This window comes from Ambystoma mexicanum, chromosome 1q (genome assembly GCF_040938575.1).
Source record: "Ambystoma mexicanum isolate Mex_15411 chromosome 1q, UKY_AmexF1_1, whole genome shotgun sequence".
Lineage (NCBI taxonomy): Eukaryota > Metazoa > Chordata > Amphibia > Caudata > Ambystomatidae > Ambystoma > Ambystoma mexicanum.
In genome coordinates, this window is record NC_090922.1 from 154,711,907 (window position 1) to 154,732,742 (window position 20,836).

The window sequence follows — 20,836 nt, forward strand, 5'->3', positions numbered from 1 at the left end:
GAAGGCCGTCTTCCACTCGTCACCGTCACGCATGCATATGAGATTGTACGCCCCGCGGAGGTCTAGTTTGTTATAGATTGTAGCATGAGCAAGCCCGTCTAACAACGGGGTGATGAGAGGTATGGGGTAGCGGTTTTTTACAGTGACAGCGTTCAAGCGCCTGTAATCGATGCAGGGGCGAAGATCCCCTTCCTTCTTCGGAACGAAGAATATAGGGCTTGCAGCTGGAGAGGTCGATGGGCGTATGTGACCCAAACGTAAGGCCCGCTGGATGTATTCTTGCAGGGCTTGTTCTTCCGTCTGGGTCAGGGAGTAGATCCGGCCCTTTGGGATAGAGGCGTCAGGGACTAGATCGATGGGGCAATCGTAGGGTCGGTGCGGAGGTAGACCCTCCGCAGAGCCTTTGTCGAATACTGCTTGGAATTCGAGATATTCAGGAGGGATTCTACCCGTGACCGCCCCTACCATGTGTGTATCCTGGACATCAGAGTTGTTGTCTATGGCCAAGGAGGCGACAATACACAGGATGTCTGCGGGACTGGAAACCTGAGGTATCGTGAGCAAACAGTAGTACTGACGGATTCGAAGGAGACCTGACCTGTCCACCAGTTAATCAGGGGATTGTGCCTCCGTAGCCAAGGGATGCCCAGGATCACCCCGAACTGAGGAGTGGCTATGAGATCAAAGGAGATCATCTCCTTGTGGACTTCCTGTATAACCATTTCCAGTGGGGCTGTCCTTTGCATGATTGGACCAGAAGCAAGAGACATCCCGTCCACTGCCTGGACTGGTTCAGGGTGTTTCTTCGTGACCAAAGGCAAGTTCAACCAACTGGCTAGGGCTATGTCGATGAAGCAGCCTGTAGCTCCGGAGTCGATTACGATTTTCACTGCGTGGGAGCCAGCAACGTGGTTCAGGGATGCCTGTACCACCACAGGTCGAACGGGACCGAAAGCAGGATCATAGGGATTGCGTCCAGGACTCGCCCCTGCCCCTGATCTCAAGGGCGAGTTTTCGGAAAACCCGGGTTTCTGGTTTTTGGGCGGCGGGGACACTCTTTTACGAAATGACCGTTGAGACCACAGTAGAAGCAGGCATTGTCTGTTCTTCTGCGCTCTCGTTCAACATGACTAATGGGGCTGCGTATCTCGCCAATCTGCATGGGCTCAGGTGTGGTGTCGGCCGTGGATGTAGACGGGAATGGAGACAACCCTGATTCCACCCGCCGTTCCGTTCGTCTAGCATCCACTTGTAACGTTAGGTCAACCAAGTCAGCATAGACTGTGGGAAGCGAAGGCACCACAGATAAAGCGTCTTTCATGACCCCAGACAAGCTTCGATAGTATACCACTGCCTTTTTGTTTTCTGGCCAGGAGGTCTCAGCAGAGAGCTGGTTAAACTTGGTGATGTATTCAATGAGAGTAGAGCGACCCTGAGTGAGATCCAGGAGTTCCATATCTCTGGATTGTGCTTTGCATCTGGTGTCAAATACCTTGGCCATTTCTTGGGTCAACAGTTAAAAATCATCCAATGTAGGATGGTCGCCTTCCAACAACGGATTAGCCCAGGTGGCGGCCACACCAGATAAATGGGAGAGCAAAAAGGCTGCCTTAGATACTGAATCAGGGAAGGCCTGAGGACGGCACAAGAAGTGTAGTTTACAGTGATTAATGAAGGTGCAGTATTTCTTTGGGTCGCCTTGGTATCTTTCAGGGGCTGCCAGAGGGAAAGGGTTCTGGATTACCACAGGGGCGGCCGTGATGGTGGTGGGTATGACAGGAGGTGGGTTTTGAGGGGGAGTGATATCATCGAGTTCGGCATCTACAGGTAAAGGGTGGCGTGTGCTTTGTAGGGCATCGAGGCGGTGGTGCAATGCAGTAGTGGCAGTGGCCATGTCAGTGCGTAGGGCTGTGGTAGCAGTTGCCAAGTCGGCCCTGAGTGCTGTCACTGCCTGCATTAAAGCTGTCACATGGTCCCCGGCGGAGGCATCCATAGCTGGATGACCATAAGGCTTCACAGTCTGTTATAACTCGGAGGTCAGACTTGATGGTCGTGCAGTTATGAATTACCTCTGTCCCCAAGTACCGCTCGAGCAGGAATAAATAACTGCCCTAGCAATCTTTGAGGCCACAGGTGTAGAGTGTCGTCGTCAGCCTGATACCGGGAACGCCGGAAGGACTCCTGAGTGCTGTAAGGCAAATGGTTATGGTCAAGTAAACAACCACAAGAAATTGGCAGAGAAAGCAAAACAAGGTATGATGACACCAGTTTACCCAGAGGATGGTAGAACAGGTAGGGAACCTATACCAACAGCAAGGGAACCAACAGCAGGCTGAGATGAAGGATCGGCACACCGGACAACACATGTAGCAAGAACGTGATTCGTGGTGATTCTTTGAGCAGTCCAAAGGCCAAACAGGAGGTCAAAAGTTGAAGGGTATCAGAAAGTTCGCCAAGTCCAAAAGGTAAATCCAATGCAGGTCCAAGATAACGTTCCGTGGTCAAGAGGAGGTAGGTAACAAGAGGTAGTAAGCAAAGCCTAGCAGATCTCCAATGGAAGCAGCTGTGAAGCGCCGTGTGTTCTTTGCCGGCTCCTTTTGAAGTCGCGAGTGGAGTCACGTGACAAGTCACGTGACTGCTCGCGCGCGTCACGTGGAGCGTGACGCGGCCAGTGATTGGTGCTTCCTGGTGCGTGGGTGATGATGCTGCCAGCGAGCGGAATCACGTGACAAGTCATGCGACTGTTCACGCGCGTCACGTGGAGCGCGATGCGGCCAGTGACTGGTGCGTGAGTGCTGGTGCTGCCGGGCATGGAGGAGGCGCCAGGGTAACCACCACCGCGGAAAGGGGTGGAAAAAGGCAATCCTGCCTCCTGTGGCATCTCGCCTGCTGTGTCTCCCCCGCTGACGTGGGTGGCGGGCATGGTAGCGGGCGGTGTCAGGCAGGTAAGAGGAGTGAAGGGAGGGGTGTCGGAGTGGAGGCATGAGCGGGGGCGTGACAGGAACCCTCTAAAGCACAACGTCGATGATAGCGCCAATAGTACACTCATCCTATTGAAGATCTCTGTGGCATTCCACACCATAAGCCAAAACATTCTTCAGAGGAGACTAGAAGACATTGGAATTAAAAGAGTTGTTCTTGGCAAGATTGCCTCCTTTGTCACAGCGAGAACCGAAAACCACTATCATGGCTCCCTATCAGAGGCGCAGACAGGATAGGGCCTGAATGGGCAAGGCCCACTCGAAATCTGTAAATGCCCACTCAGCAGCACTGTGAGAGTAAAAAACCTTCAAGATCCATGCCAGGCAGGCTTCAGAAAGTGATTGGGAACTTCTCTCAACCTTATGATTATATCAGCTATACAGTCAGATTTGAGATCTACCCAAAAAGCTCAGTGCATGGCCTTTGTCGACTTTAAGTCAGCTTTTGATTATGTTTCAAGGAATAAACTGTTGAATAAGCTACATAAAGCCGGCTGCCCAGAACATCTGTTATATGTTATACATCAACTACATCAAAATACAACTGTACAAATAAGATTAACACAAGAAGGGCTTTTGACAGAACCTATTGAGACAGCCCGAGGGCTGAAACAGGGATGCCTGTTTCAGGGAATATTCTTCAGATCACACTGCATCACAAACTGCTCTCTGTATAAAGCATTCTCCTTCACCATTCTGGGCTTTAAGGTCCAGTAACACCTCTTTAGTGATAGTTTCACGCTCAAGCAGGAAAAGGCAGGGAGGACCCTTATCTTGCTACTGACAATGAAAATCTGTAATAATAATAATAATAATAATAATAATAATAATAATAATAATAATAATATATTTCTTACATAGTGCTACACACCCCTAGGTCTCAGTGCACTGAACTAACAGAAGGCATTATTATCCCACAGAGTGGTACTCCATTTATTGACCTAGGAAGGATGGCATGCTGATTTACCCTGCCGTGATTTGAGCATGCCACGACAGGCTGTGCACAGATATCAGCTGTGAGCGCTTCCGTCAGTTTGCCATCCGACCAGCTATAACACACTTTCCAAGTAACCCACCTTCCAAATAACTATTCAGGGAAGAGAACTACTAGAGTTTCAGAAAATAGCTCAAGTTGTGGCCCTTCAACTAACTGCTATAACCAGCTATCCAAAACAGAGCCTACTACGCATCCCATAGACAGGCAAAAACACATGTTATGGTATGTTACTTGGCATATATATAGCTCCTAGTATATCATTGGTATGACCTCAAAAAACTGTTCCTGAAAGCTTATCAGTTATCAACAATCTTCCATCAGCCTACAATTACTGCAACCTAGGAAGGACCCCAGCTTCCATCTGAGGAACTAGTTTCCTGCCGCTCCTCCCTAGGTATCTGGCCTCGCTAATACCTTCACTGCTAAAATATCACACGTTATTTTTACCACACTCCCTTCCCTGCAGATGGCCTATAGGACAGAGCTTCCAAGTCAGAGTCCTCCCCTCAAATGTTGCTATTAATACTGACACTTCATTCACTGCAGGTATTAAACCTGGGAAGCCTTAATTATGTATAACCTCCCCAATGTCCTTTGTCCCAGGAACACAGAAAATCCCTTTCACCACAGAGGTAATGAGCACCAACAACCTGCCCTCGTCAACTCAAGAGTTTTCTGCATCTGCCTCTCTCTCTAATCCATTAACAGTCCCCACTCGCACCAGTGTTTTCTTTTTTTGTTTACAGAGCCACACAGAGCGAGACCAAGATTATTGACATAAGAGCACTTTACAGGAGCACTTACCTTAACTTATCTTAGAAAGATCCATTCTCACCCATTCTTGGGGGGAACGACGGGGGAAATTGCATGGCCCTCGTGCTGGCATAAAACGTTACAACATCACTGTTCGTACAAACCATATTATTGCCTGAAATACCTAATTATTTTATGAACCAATCAAGATACATTTTCCTCTGGTGCTTCGTTAAGGGTGAGAATTTTGCCATTGTTGATGTCTATTGTATTCTGAACTAATGTGACAATAGAATGTATACAGTAAGTGATAGAGAAATCAGACGACGTGTCACCTTTATGCAATTCAAATTTATTTTCTTGTCTCCACTTTGTGTTATCTTTCCCCCATGGGTCATAACATACTGTAATGATATATTGGGAGAACACCCTTAACATGGGTATGTCCCCACTCCCAATTAAGGTGCCAGACAACACATCTGTTATTTGTATTCAACTAGCCCTGTCTATGACTCATATAGAGACACATGAATCCCTCCCCCTGTGCCACTAATGAGCCAAGAACCAGCCCATGGTACAGAAAGAATATATATTTATTGAATAAGAGGTTCCTTGAATATTTGCACCAAATGAATACACACGTCACCTTTTCTGGGGCACAAAACAAAGCTTTGATGCAAAAATCTCACTCTTTTCTGACTTTACTTGTGTCTCATGTACACAGAACACAGGACAAATAAACAGTTCAAACCTCTTGTCCCACAATCCCCTGTATGTCAAAATTAACCAATACCTGGGAACATTAGCAGATTATGAGCACTAGCATTCCTTGATAAGATTTAGATTTAAAACAAAAGCAAAATGTGTCGGTATTCAAAAGCAATCTCACACATGCAGCACTTTTTGTGTTTAGTTTCTCTGCGCACTGGAAAATGCTAGCAGTTTTGAAATCACAACAGACTTTTGATACCACTTTGGATTGATAGAACCCTTCTCCCTTCTTAATCCCAAAGCAATACAAAGTCTTTCTTCTATCAGTGTCACTTTCTCACTCTCAGGAAACCGTGTGCATTTTTCAGTTGAGAATTACACTTGTTTTCACCTGGCAAAACTTTTCTCTACACAGCGCCAAAAGCCCTGACTTCAGTTACATTCAGCACCTCTGTGCTTATAGGCTAAGGCCCTCATTACATGTCTGTCGGTAACACGCAGACACACCATACTGTTTCCACCGTCCGATATCACGGTGTTACTGGGACATTACGGATGGTGGGGGAACGGTAAATCCCCATTCCTGTGCAGTTCCATAGGATACCACGGGAATAGGAACACTGATGCACCAGCAACGTTAGTAACGGTGCTTCAGTGAAAACCCTGCCGGTAGGGGCTTGTACTGCTGGCAGGTCATAGCCCCTGTCGGCAGATTTGTAGTTTGCGGGTCTGACAATGGTACCGGTACCCGTTGTTAACAGCACTTTTTTCCAGACCAGCAAACTTGTAATGAGGACTTAAGTCTAAGGAATAGTGACAGTTAATTTCGTTTTTTGGACAAGGACACCTCTTTCGTTTAGGGGAGTCTGTGGTTGACTCTGCTTAAAGGCCAGGTCTGGGGAGTGGTGACAGTTAGGAATTTCATTTTTAAACAAGGACACCCCCTCCCTTTAGGGAATTCTGGGGTTTACAAGGAAAATAGGTGTACCTAATTACATTAACAGACTATAGTTTTTAAAGTACACTGGGAATTAAATGTGTACATTTTGAATGTTAACAAAATCGCTCTGTGGTATTTGGCTATAGGGGAATTAACTACATTTTTATTTATTTATTTATTTATACCGCGCACAAGACAAAGCCCAGAGGCACAGAGGCACCAACAATACAGTACAACAAAAATGACTCAGAAGAACAAGTGGAGGTCAGGGGGAGGTGGAAATTCTAGGATGGTCAGAAGTTTACTCAAAAAGGTAAGTTTTCAGCCTACTTTTAAAAAACTGCAGACCAGACTAGTGCAGGATCTAAGATGCAGTGAGAGGGTGTTCCAAATCCATGGGGCAGCATGAGGAAACAATCTGTGCTCCTCATAGGAAAGATGAGAACCTGGCGTGTCTAGCAAACAAGTTTTGTTAGATATCAGCACTCTGTGCGCTGCTAGGTACAAAATGCGGCTGGCCAAATATTTGGGGGCTTGCCCTGCAGTTGTGCGTAATGCACATCACGCAATAGATAATTAGGCTGAGAATGGGAAGCCAATGTAGTGCTCTCCTCTCCGTCATGACGTGTTCTCTCCTTTGCAGACTTGCTACAATGTGCACTGCATTGTTCTGGATCACCTGCAAACAGGTCTTGTTTGGAGATTCCTAGCAGTAGACTAGAGCAGTAGCAGTATCGCATGATTGGCTGATTACAAAAAGGGCTGTAGTTGTGCTAGGAGCTTCAGATGGTAGCAAGTGCTGGATACAAGACTTTTAACCTGATTTCTCATGGACAGGTCTTGGTCACCCCCATTGTCATGACCTTGTGCTGGGTGTCAATATTACAATCTGCATTTATAAAGGAATGGTATTTTGAATTAAGCTTCTTCAGCTGCTTCTCAGTACCCAGCATCAGAAGTTCTGTTTTGGAACTATTTAGGGCCAGCTTATTAACTCGCATCCATGATTGAAAGAGTTCATAGGTGGAGTTCATCGAGGCAGGCAAAGTCAAGAGTATAATCCCCTGTGAGGGGCACAAGGCACGCGTGTCATCCGCATAATTAGCGTACACCACTCCAAGTTTATCTAGTTGCTCGAATAGAGAGAGCATGAAGATGTTGAAAAGAGTGGGTGCCACGCATGAACCCTGCGGGACCCGCCACAGGACCGTAAACTCCTCAGCCCTGGCATCCTCGAAGAAGACCCTTGCTCAATGATCTGTCAAGAAAAATTTGACCCATTCAATTGCTGGACCAGAAAAATTCACCGATGTCCATAACCTCTCTGCCAGAATAGAGTGCTAAACAAGATCAAACGTGGCAGAGAGAGATCAAGTAGCATAAGCATGGTGATCTTGCCCTCTGCCATGGACTGCAATAAGTTGTTCTTAAGCTCAAGATGAGTAGATTCCATACTATGTGCTTTTCTAAAGCCTGATTTTTGGGCCCCAAGATATCATGGGCGACCAAATAGGCCTCGATCTGTAGATGTGCTACCTTATCTAAGATCTTCAATAGGTAAGGTACATTCGTAATAAGACGATAGTTGCCCGCTATTGATAAACCCTAATCATAGAATACCTCCTTATTATGAACATTGGCCTAAGCCCATTTGCGTTACACAGAAAACTGCGTTTTTTAATGATCCAATTTTGGTTAACTCCGCTGCCATTTTTAGGAATCATCCAACATTTTGATTTCGACTCCTGTTCAATGTTCTAAAATGGTGGACTGTGTTTTCAACCTGCAGTCGAGCCGAACGACCTTTGAGTTTTCATTCTTGTTTAGGCTGACTGAGAGCAGACTGTTTGACTAAATCAAAGAAACCTTGTGCTTCATATGTTTGGGGATGCTTGTGGTCTTGTGCAGAAGGGATGTGGCCTAGCAGTTCGGGCTGGACTTCCCCTTTTGGGGTGGGGCCAAGCCTGATTTGCATATGGTCTTTCCCCTTCTGTAATGGCTTGGCAGGTGAAGAACGGTGGTCTGGAGGGGTGCCCAGAGCATTGCCAGTGGTTAAGATTCATTCTAAACCTTCCAGCCATCACCTCTTTGTTTTTGCTTTGTCACCCCGAGTGGGACGGGTATGCCCAGACGTGGGTCCCGTGCCTGCTGGGCCTAGAGACCCAAGCTACTCCTCACTGATGAGCCCCAACAATGGCGAAACATGTTTGGGGATGCTTGTGGTCTCGTGCAGAAGAGATGTGGCCTAGCAGTTCGGGCTGGACTGCGCCTTTTGGTGTGGGGCCAAGCCTGATTTGCATATGGTCTTTCCCCTTCTGTAATGGCTTGGCAGGCGAAGAACGGTGGTCTGGAGGGTTGCCCAGAGCATTGCCAGTGGTTAAGATTCATTCTAAACCTTCCAGCCATCACCTCATTGTTTTTGCTTCATATGTACTGCCATTCAAGTGCTGTCTGCACTCACAAGCCTCATCCTCGTATAAACAAAGAGATAATGGAAAACAAACTCTGGTTGTGTGTTCTGGCTGAACTGCATTGTAGCGATTCATGGAATTAGGCTTACCGTGGATCGAAGAACCAATAGCGTCATTGTTATTTCATCGACATGTAAACTTGTTTAATGCTTTGTATAATATTGTAACATCTGTCATATGAACTAGGCACAAACTCTAGCCAGGGAATATTAGCCTGGAGAGAGGCTGGACAATATTGCAAAAACTGTATAAATATATCTGTGTTTTAGATGTCCAGCGTTCTCACCCCTTACTGTGTCTGCTGGTACACACTGTGAGGTGTTGGGAGCCAGATAGCTATCTGTTTTGCTTTGTAAATGCACAGTAATAATAGATACTTGTATCTTTTCAACCTGTGATTGGCGTATTTCATTTGTGGTACTAAGCCTTGATATTTCTTTGGTCTTTCACTATGCTGGGGTCAAGCAAGGGCTTTTTTATTAGTGGGGAGATCCATGCTTGTTTTATGGTACTAGGGACAATGTTTTCCCTGAAGGATGCATTGACACATTTCGTTATCAAGGGAACCAAGTGTGGGGCACAGGCTTTGACCGTAATAGCCGGACAGACATCACCCTTCCAATTAGTGGGCTTAAGTTTGCCCAGGATCTCAGCCCGATATTGCTCCGAGATGGGCTGGAAAGCAAACTCTGGAAACGTCTTGAGCATTAGATGCTCTGCAGTGTCCTTCATGTCCACCAGATACTCCCTATTTTTGCATCAGATGCTTTCCTACATTTTTTCTAGATTTTCTAGGAATGCCTCCTGAATATCATTGCACCATTTAGCATTTCTGGCCACTTGACTAGGTGGAGGACAGGGAGTCTTGAGTTCTTTGAGAATATTGAAAAGCTCCTTTGAACTGAAGGCTGCCCCGGAGATACGATGCTCATAGTAATTACTTTTCGCGCTAGCAATAGATGTTTTATATTCCTTGACCGCCTGCAGATAAATGAGTTTATCCTCATTGGATTTATTTTTAGCCCATTGCTTAAGTGCAGCGCGCACGTTGTTCTTGAGTACCCGAATCTCTGGAGTGTACCATTTTCTGTCAGTTTGCTTCTTAAGTACATGTGACTTAACTGGCGCTAAACTTTCAACACCTGTTTCCAGTGTCTTATGAAAGATGTTGGAGAGTTCTACGACTGAGTTCAGATTAGGCAAGTCGCTTGTCATGGGCATAATAAAGAGTGGCATGGCTAAGGGGTGAGTTTGCAGGTATTTCTAAATGCAACCCTACACCCCTCTCTTGAGATTTTCATGATTGGGGAAATAGCCATATTCCAGTCCAGGAGATGATGATCTGACCATGGGCATTGTGTATTATGTAATTCTTCAATGCTGATATTTTGTGATAGGACCCAGTCTAGGGTTTTTCCTTTTTCATGAGTAGATGAAGTAATATGCTTGTCAAACCTGAGATCGAGTAGCATGGACTTCATCAACATGGCTGGTGTGTCCGATTGATGGACATATCCAAAGTTAAAGTCCCCTAGGATCAATGTTCTGGTGTTGGGCTTTAATGTAGACGCTAAGAGGTCACTAAAATTTGTCACAAAGTCCTCTGTGCTATGGGGTGGTCTATAAACGATGATAACCTTAATCGTAGTGTTTGGATTAACTTGAAACTTGGCCAAGATTACTTCACAGTTTTGGATCTGAACGGTCTAAATTTTGCATATGTTCAAAACTTGATTATAAATAAAAGCTACCCCACCACCTCTAGCATTCATCCGGTCGTTCCTAAGGATATTGTATCTATATTGTATATATATTGTATCTATCAGGGCTGTGCCTGCTGCATCATGCAGCCACAACTCAGTAATTGCAGAGAGATCTATTTGCTGATCAATAATGTGATCTGAGACCTCTGTAGCATGCCTAATCAATGATCTAGTATTAAGGAGCATGCATTTCACCTTGCCCCTGACTATACGTTTTTTGTCTTCACTACTTGGCAAATCCACTCCACAATGTATAGAGGGTAGAATTGTGTTTTGACATGGCCCTAGTGACACAGTGCCTCCAGTAACAAATTTAGGGGGTGATTGTGTCACACCATGGTTGTCCCGTGTGGCTTGGGCAATATAAGTAATCCCCAAGCTGATAGATTGTGAATCATCACTATCTGGATTGGGCCTTCTAAACGTGCCTATCCACAAAGAGTTGATCGGGGCCAGTGAAGTACCCACCTCTTCCCCTCCAGCTTCAGTAGTATTAGTGGTATGCACCTCCCTGTTCATCTTGCTGGTGTCATCTAGGCGTGCAGAGGAGGATGCCATGACACTGTGACCCAGCGATAACCTGCCTGGCCAACGCGCCGCCACTGACGTGCCCCAGATGTAATTAAGTTGCTGCTAAGTAACTTGGGAAATGTTGTTTTATTAAACTACAAACAGATCGCGATTGGCAGAAAGCAGCTGAGGATACAGACAGCACTCGCTGCAAGGATACAAATTGCCAAAATACCGTCTGACCAGCTCACTATACAATTCACTCTAGCTGTGCTAACTGAGGAGTTCAAAGTTAAAATGCTGCAGGATAACACACAATATTAGGCAGATGATTTCCAAACGTTCATGCAAGCAATTCCCCCCAAAAATGCAGACACACTCACACATGAACCGACAAAGCACAGACACAGTATTTATGTATCAAATATACTAAGGATCTACTTCCAATCCCCCACACATTAACTAAGGGGAAGGTACAAAAACATAAAATTCCCATTTGGTCGGACCAGCTACTTACATTGGATTTCTCTGTTTTTGGTAGTCAGAAAAGGATCAAAATGTCAGGACCCTCCCTTGGGGAAGCATAGGGACCTGATGAGCGACTTCAATCATAGATAGCCACCTGCATTCATCCCTCTGTTGGGCTCTCCTTGGTCATATGGCCCAGTCAGATTTTGATCTTTCCCAATTGCTGTATCTCAGGCAAGGTTAATCCTGCCACACTTGTTCAGTCATTTCCAACCCAGGTAGTATCAGGCAGTTTTCCCAGATGATTTCAGGTAGCTGTCCCCTCTCTCATTGTGTGAGGCATTTCTACCCTCTAAGCCACACCTTTGAAATATAAAAATGAGTAGGTCCCACTTTATTGGTTCTCACATTTCATTGGACATGCATAGTCCTCTCCTCCCCGCATGGCCCAGCCCCTCTCTATTGACATGCCCCTTGGAGTCATGAAGTTGAATTGATGGGAAGGATGAACCCACCCACTGTAGTTTTCATTTGACATTATATTTACACATGTCGTTTTGCATTGTTAACGTCCTACATGAGAAGAAATGTTGTTTTACAAATAAACATAACAACATACATATTTTTGGGCTTCTCTACTCATGATGGACTCATTAAGATGACTTCCATCTCGGCAGGAGGTTGCTGGTTAAAACGTCAATTTTTCACACTTTACACCATGACAACTATAACAGTTATCAACCCAAAATGTGTTATTCTGATATCTAATTTAATATGCCACCAGCTCACCAACTTTTGGATTTGTGACATTTTCTGGAGAGCTAAAAATGCATTTTATGTTGAAATAGTGTTTCCAAATGTTATTTTGTGATACAAATTGAATCAACATCACAGGCTCGTAATAAGCTTTAAACTGATGCCTATCCCAATTCTGTAGGTATCATGGTTAATGTGCTCAGCATAATTCCTAATATAAACGTATGGCCACACAATTGTAGACATATGATACTGAGTTTCATTTCTTGTTCAATTTTTTGTCAAGCTGAGATTTGTAGAGATGCCGCAGGAGCTGCTGAACCCCGACAGACCAACAAAGGCATGAAGCACTCAACCAACTCATTTATAGTTGAACACTCCACAACCCCCGGGGAAAGATGAAGTGGATAAAATAAAAAAAATAAACAGATTCCTTCAGTGCCCTCAGGATAATCTGTAGTGGAAGAAGAGAGAACAACAGTTCTGGTTAAGTATCACATTTCATCTCCTAACTTCCTCCCTGAAATCCCAAAATTAAATGTTAAAAAATGAATACCTGTTATTCCTCAGCAAAAATGCTATCAGGAAGTATTTTGTTGAATTAGATCAGGCTTGAATGTGCTGGATTTACAATGTTGTCTTTGAATTCTCCTCGTTACATATTTTCAATGCTTTATTATTTAAAACACAAACTTAATTCATGCCTTAAATCTCTTCACATGTATAACTGCTTCTTTTCTATTCTTTGAAACCTACTATGTTGAAAACAGTCATTTAGCTCCTTAAATCACCAAAAGTTCTTTAGGGAAGACTTGTTTACTTGCATTCTCACCTTGTCAGATTATAATTTGTTAACTCTTTTCAATACTGAATCTTCCCACCTTCATAGAAGCTCTGTTGCTGTAGAACGTGAGCTCCCGCGCTCTTCTGTCTCCATGGATCATAAAAGAGTCTCCATGCAACCCGCATGTGAAAACAAAATGCAATTGACATCCTCTGAGCTACTGTTTAACCCTACATGGAATCTCAATCCATGTAAGAGCTCTACGCAGTTCACGTTTGAAAATAAAGAACACTGACTCCTGTTGGAGCCTCCATGTAATCCACTTACAAATAGAATAAAGTGGCTCTGAAATGACACGAAAAAGTGTCTGTCGAACTCCGCTGATAAGCTGCGAGTTAAACAGAAAATGTCTGCTAGCTAGCAAGGAAAGCTTTCTATAGGAAACCAAAGCCTGAGGTTGGTTTCCGGGGAACCGAGCTGCGAGAGACCTGACCTTCACAAATAGACAAATCTATTGCAAAATGAAAGGTGAAAAAGTAAACAAACCGTTCCTCATGGGAAAGTCAGTGCGAACAACATAAACAAACGCGCACAGTTCAGATTAAATATTACGGTCCATTGTAAACTATTACTGTCTGAAAAACTTTTCCTTCAATTTTAATTCTAACTGTAACTTAAATGAAGCAAATTTCTCACACATTAAGAGGTAAACTAACTTAAATATTATTTACTGCAGGTTCACTTAGCTTAGAATTTCAAGGGTGATTCACAGGATACTAAAGTCTCCTCGTCTTCAAAGGATAACTGTTATTATTCACTTTCTTTTCCTGACTGAGCCAAAGTCCATAGACCTCAATTACAGCAGCTTCCCTGTTCCTGACCTTCTCAGCTGGACAAAGGACAATAAAAGGCAGTTGGAACTGTTCCACAACCGACCATGTGACTCTGCCAACTAATCAGAACTGGGTTAAGAACCTCCATCTTAGCTTGGGAAAATGTCAACACTCTGAATAACATGTTAAGGTACATTTCCTAAATCCAAACCCTCCTGAAATAAGAACATAAAACCAACCCAATTTGTGAACCAGCCTAATTACATTCACAACAAAAGAGAACCCTGACATGTTTCACTTCTCTTGAAACATATGTTCCAGGCTCTGCTGCCTCATTGTTCATTTAAGTCTGGAGTAAAATCATTAACCTTTCTTCTCCCAAGGCTAATTGTCATGTTATTGCTTACATCAGAGAACAGGCCCCAATAAAATTAATTGATCACTGCTTGATTGTTCTGAATAGACAGAGTCATTCTCAGGAAATGGAAACTTAAAGTCATGTCTCTTGCGACTGAAAATTAGCGTCATTTTTCAGGAAATAGAAACTTAGAGCCATGCTTCTGGAAACAGACACTTATATTTGTGAAGATTACATTTCTTTGGGTTTGTTGAGTCCTTTGTAATTTTGCATCCAGTTTTCATGTGAAGCCTTTCAATATCTCTCATCATGATATTAATGTTCACTTCACTTTATGATCTTTACTTGAAAGGCTTAGGGTAGGAAGTTTCACTGTAAAACAAGTCCTTTTCATCCAAACTGAAAAATGTCCACACTTTCAAGGCATCTTTCTTTTGTCAGCAAGGTTGCCGGTGTTGAAAAATAGGCCTCATAAATTCTGACACTGACATGCAAACCCCTTTTGAATATGTGTATTTCTCTTGATGTGCACACCGCATTTTTAATGTGGCAGCTGAAAATGAAAGGTTGCCTTTTGGTCTGTCAGCTCACAATGTATTGTATTGTATTGTATTGTGGTTAATTTATTAAGTGTAGCATTTGCCCGAATGTATCTTGGCGCTCCTCACAGGACAGTGAGTGGGAACGAGTTGAAAAGAGATGGGTTTTCAAGGCCTTACGGAAAGCTGGATGGGCAGCCTTGGTTCTCAGGGAGAGCAGCAGGGAGTTGCAAAGGCCTGGGGCTAGCACTGAAATGGAGCAGCAACCAATCCAACTGTATTCGACCAAAGGGATGAGGAGGAAGCAGGCATCGGCAGAAAGCAGTACCCAGCCCGCAACATATGATCAAAATCTGGCCTGAAGATATTCAGCTCCTTGACTGTAAAAGGGCCGATGTACCAGATAGCTTTTCAGCAAATGCGTTTAATTACAGGAATCCAGTGAAGCTTTCAGAGCATAGGAGGGATATGGGAGCAGTGGAGAGTAGAGGAAGCCAGGGGAGCAGTGGTGCTTTGAAGGACTTAAAGGCACCGTAGACTATAGTCAGGTTGAGCAAGGAATAGAGAGTTACAATAGTCGATCAAAGAGATGACAAGAGCAGAGACTACAGGGGCACAAAGGTGTGCAGGGATGTAGGGTACGATCCAGCAAAGAATGTTAAGCTGAAATGTGCCTTTACCGTGACAAGTATGTATTTCAACACACTGGGGCCTAATGTGGCTTTCTGTTAATTTGTTCCTGGGGCTGCCATTAAACCCCACAGATTCCCCTGGCTCTTTAATCCTAGTGAGACTCCTGGGAAAGATCAGAGGAAAGTGTGGTTTTCCTCAGAATTAAAATGAAAATGTTTCCGATGGAGCAGATCCGGCTCATATTCCTTCCTAAAGGAGTAGGCACTCTTGTAGCCACCTCTTTGTCTTTTTTTCCATGGTTCCTTTCCAGAGTCCCCGGGGGCCTCCCTGGTCTCCAATACTCCGTTTCCCCATGCTGGAAGAGAAGGAGATTTTATGTTCTAATGAGAGGAGTAAAAAGAGAGGCTAAGTATTTTATGCAAAGCCTATTTCCCCGGAGAACATTACATAGAATTTGAGAGATAAAATTGCATAGAATTATGGGACAACATTGATTAGCATAATGAGACATTTATCACATTTTCAGTTTGGCAATTCAAGACCATATTTCTTTCACATTTTCGATGAATATTAATTAAATTACTCTCCATTACATATATTTTAGTTTCAATCCTACCTCATACTCCTTCTTTGTGCCTTTTAGATCATAGTACAATTTAATTCCTTCATCCAACTTTTCTAAATTGCGCTGAGCATAAGCAAACGCGTGCTCGCGGTGCTTCCATTAGTGGTTGATGCATTAATCAGCGTCTGCTCCTGAGTTCTATAGGGCAGATGCTGTGGTAACACCATTTTTCATCCGGTCATAAGCTCAAATGGAGACATTTTAGATACAGAAGATGGTGTAGACCTAATTGCCATCAAGATAAGTGATAATCAAATGTCCCAACTGGGCCTAGAGTCAACAATGAACTTCTTCAGGATGCTCACATTCTTATTAGTTTACTCTAGAGGAGTGAATCACTGGCCCAATGAAATCGACTTGCAAATCTGACCAAGGCAGTGTCTTTCCAATTTTTTGTAGGGGAGCTTGGTGTGTGAGAGAACTCGGTTAAAAGTGAGCACACACAAGACACCCCATTAAATAAATATTGAAGTTCTGGCCAATATGTGGCCAGTACGCAACCTCATGCAAGATTTCCAAGGTCGTATGAAACACCTACGACTGGCAGTGGCCACGTCATGGGTGTGATTCAACATCAGGCTCCGGAATGAGGCAGGTACCACAAACTGGTCACCTCCAGATACCTTGCTGCAGCAACAAACTGATGTGGATTCAGAACATTTTGGAAAACTTCACCAACATCCAGAGATCCTCTTTTCCAGTATAATCTGATTATGTTAGTGTAAAACTCACAGGTTATTCAATGTGTCGATAGAATGTTCCAATAATCGGTTCCTCTTTCTGTGCAGTGTTTAAATCTGCATCCAGGGTTTCTTTACTTCACTGGGCAGTCGACAGTTCACTGTTGGCACGGGTTTGTGACCTAGTGACAGCAGTGACTTGGATTTCACCCAGCAGGTATTCTGTATCCATCCAATCACCCTGCAGAGCTCTGGTTTTAACCAGCTGGTCAAGCAGGTAATTCCCAGTCTTATCTGTCCCCTCTATTTTGGAATGACCTCTTATTTCTTCCAATAGATGGTCATCTCATTCGAGCTCACAAGATCATTAATTCACTGGATCAGTAGCCCACGCTTTAAGGGTCGACTGTTAGCACAAAGTATGCCTCATTTTGTCCAGTTAATCAGGTGTTCCATGAACCCTTCCTGACATAATCAGAGTTGGTGATTATGATAAATTCTTTGAGTTGGAGGTGTATGGCAGTGAGCATTGTTAGGAAAGATTTCGTAATTGTAGGTAATTTTCCTTCCATGTGGCAACCCCTAAACTTTTGCTGTTGTTTTTCACCTTGTTCTCGACTTTGCCAGAGAAGTGCAGCCTTCTGCCACACTCCTCTGGGCTTTCGCTCCTTTCTTACGGGGAAACTGACATGCCCTTAAGACAGTCAGTACCGGGGAACGCTGTTTCCCGTAGTTTCTTTTATCATGTTGCGGCTTTTGTGCAACATGACACAAGAGGGCACTGTAAGCTAAGTTACAGCTCTCTTGGGTCTCTAGCCTTCTACAGGCCCTAGATACTCGTTTAGGATTGTATCTGATCGGTGCAAGTGATTCAGGGATGGGAATGGTGGCAGCGATCGTTTCTTGTGTTTTGAGCTCCTTTTGGCGTTCTAAGCGCGTTTCTCGCCCTTAACCCAAAATGGTGGCCTGGCTCCCAAAATGGCCAGACCACGAGGCTCCTTTGTCCTGTACGCTGACCGTCTTGCTCCCTTCACCTTCCCCAGGTCGAGCCGACCCGGGGCCTTCCTTATTTGGGCATGTACTTTCCCACGAAACACGGATGCTTTCGCGGGCTTCTACATGTCTTGTGTGTGCCTCCAGGATGTGGGCTGGGATGTCTGGTCCCAATACACATCCTGGGTGCCAGAGAGTCTATGGTAGTGTGAATGCCTGGGACCACCGTGGTCCGTGATTGGTCCACGAATGGTGTGAGTGTTGATGAGCGGATCTCCCATTGGGTCCCCTCCGTTTTGGCGCGAAGGGAACCGTGGATAAGAGGGGGCTGGAAACACCACTACCATGTCGATCTCCTGAGTTCTCACGAACGAAGGAATACAGGAGCCAAGTATCCTGCTACCAAGAGGCTGGATCGAGGAATCGCTGGTGACCCGCTGAAGGACTTCTCCTCTGCACTGCTGTCGCCTTGTGAAACCCTTTTCACCTTTGATCGAAACAGAAGGCCTGTACTGGTACTTCGATCCTTGGAATAGCGGGAACAGCTATTCTCGGCATCTTCACCATCTCCTGCCAGTAAGCCTTCGGAAGCGTCTCTGGGCCATCCAGCTGACTGACCAGTTTACACGCGAGTCTTGCTCTGTAACCGCCGCCAGGTTGTGTAGTATTTCGAGTCCTTGTCACTCTCACACGCTTCGTACACTTGGCGTTCCCAGGTCTGAAGTGAGTAGTGTACATTTGGCTCAGATACACACGGCCGCTCCGTTGCCCTGCTGTGGTAACAAACTGTGCGGGTTTCTTCGATTGGGACGTCTTTTTACTCAACACGACGACGAGGCGTTCCCTGCTCTTCTGCTAGGATCTGGTCGCCCTCCTGCAGGAACCCATTGCTTTTCCCCGCTGTGTCAAACAGCACCCTTTTCCGTACTCGTGCTCTGCTTCTGCCCACTGTGGAGGCTGCGCTTGAGTCGCGGAACTTGTTCTTCTTCTTTTGTGCACTAAACTGAACTGCCTGATTTCCCTCGAAGAGCTTCTCCTTTTGCCCGTTGGCACCAGCGCGTGCAGGTACTTTTGAGCACAAGGCTCCACTCTTCGCAGGGCTCGGACTTCCATCTAGTTAGGTGCCTCTGAAGGCGAACTGGGTCTAAGCATTATTGCGCACTGCCTGTTTTCCCTCCCTTTTAGGTGGACTACACATTTCGTGCATATAACGCTTGAGACTTGTTGTATTTGTATATATATTGTGTTGATATGGTATGTGTTGGTTTACTATCGTTATATTCTGATTTTCTCGCTACGGTCATTGTTTTAAAGGCCTTGAAATAAATGTGTATATATTTTTAATATAACAACTGTTTGGAGTAGTTTGTAAGTGTTCTTGCTTTGTGTGCTCATTGCGGGCTTTCAGTCGCCCTCACCCCTCTTGAGACCTAGTCTTGACCACCGCGATCGCTACCTTGATTGGTCTGGCTCGTCCAGAGGTTACCCTGTTCCAAGTAATTAGGTTGGCCTTCTGAACTTCTGCGCCACCAGGACAGAGTTCAGAAATCCGTCTTAACAAATTGGTGTACAGCGGTGGGATACGACTGAAGGTATCCAGTGTTGCGCACGAACTAAGGCATTTCAGGTTATTCCAACCAGGACACGTAGTGAATTGTTGTATTATAACTTTAAAAAGGCCATAGTCCTATCTAACAGTATGGAAACAAATACCTTGTTAACTTTAAATGCTTCCAAATCAGAAACATTGAAAAAGATGTGTGCGGAGAGAGGTGTTTCCTCTCAAGGCACGAAATTGGCAATGATCCAAAGAATCGTGGTGTGGCAAGAAGCGCAGCTTGACGCTATAACTTCTGAGGACAGTGCGGAAGGAGGTGGGGCTGCTCTCACTGGTAGAACCGACGGTTCTGCCGCTGCACTGATCCTTCGCGACCACGAGGACAGGGAGGACGAGATGTCTAATGTTTCCTCTGCCAGTGCTGATGGGGAGGCTATGCTTGAATTCAAGAAGCAAGAGCTGCGGTTTAGGCAGCAGGAGCTTGAATTCAGCATAGCCAAACTAAAAATCAAACAGGCAGAAAAACAAAAAGACAGGGATCACCAGTTGGAACTGGCCAAGCTTCAGGTTGCAAATGGGTCCAAGGGTCCTGGACATGGGTCTGGGGCCTCCTCTCATCCACGGTTTCCGAAAGATCTGCTCAGTGTGTATGAGGAAAGGAATGACATTATGGACTGGCTGAATGCGTTTGAGTATGCATGCGAAGTTCAACAAGTTCACAATGCTGATAAGATTGCCTGGTTACTCAGCAGACTGCCCCATTCTGGCTGTAGTGCCATTATGGAAATGTCGAAGGCTGAGCGAGCTGATTTCGCAATGTTAAAGCAAACTCTCATTTTAAAGTTTGGGAAGACTCCGGCCCAATATTTGAAACGTTTCAGAGAGTATAAGAAAAAGGAAGGTGGTACTTGGGTATCCTATGTCACTGAATCCTTGAAAAACTTAACTGGCTGGGTCGAAGGTTATAAGGTTTCTACCTTCGAAGGCATGATAAATCTTGTCATGCTGGAACACATTTTTGCATCTTCTTCCCCGGAGCTTAAGCAGCATTTGGCCGATTCGAAGGAGATAGATCCTAAGAAGCTGGCAATTGCAGCAGACTTATGGGTGTCACATCGAGTGCCCCATAAGGACAAAACTCATCCTGGTAAGCAGGAGGAAGGGAAAAAGTCCAAAGATATGGAGGGTGGAGAATCTGATAAATCTTCTTCTCATAAGGGCCACAAAAAGAAAATAAGGGTAAGACACAAGAGACCTCACAGGGTAGTGGAGGCCAGCCTCCGAAACAGAACTCTGGTTACAATAAGCCTCCCTATGTAAACAGACCCAATGGATCTTGTTTTGCTTGTGGAGCAACTGACCACGTGAAGGGGGATCCCCGGTGTAAGGTTAGACCTTTGGGGGTCCACTCCGCTAATCTGGCCTTCTCCTACGAGGAAGAAGAGATTACAGGAGCATCCTTCTCCTCAGACTCATTTCCCAG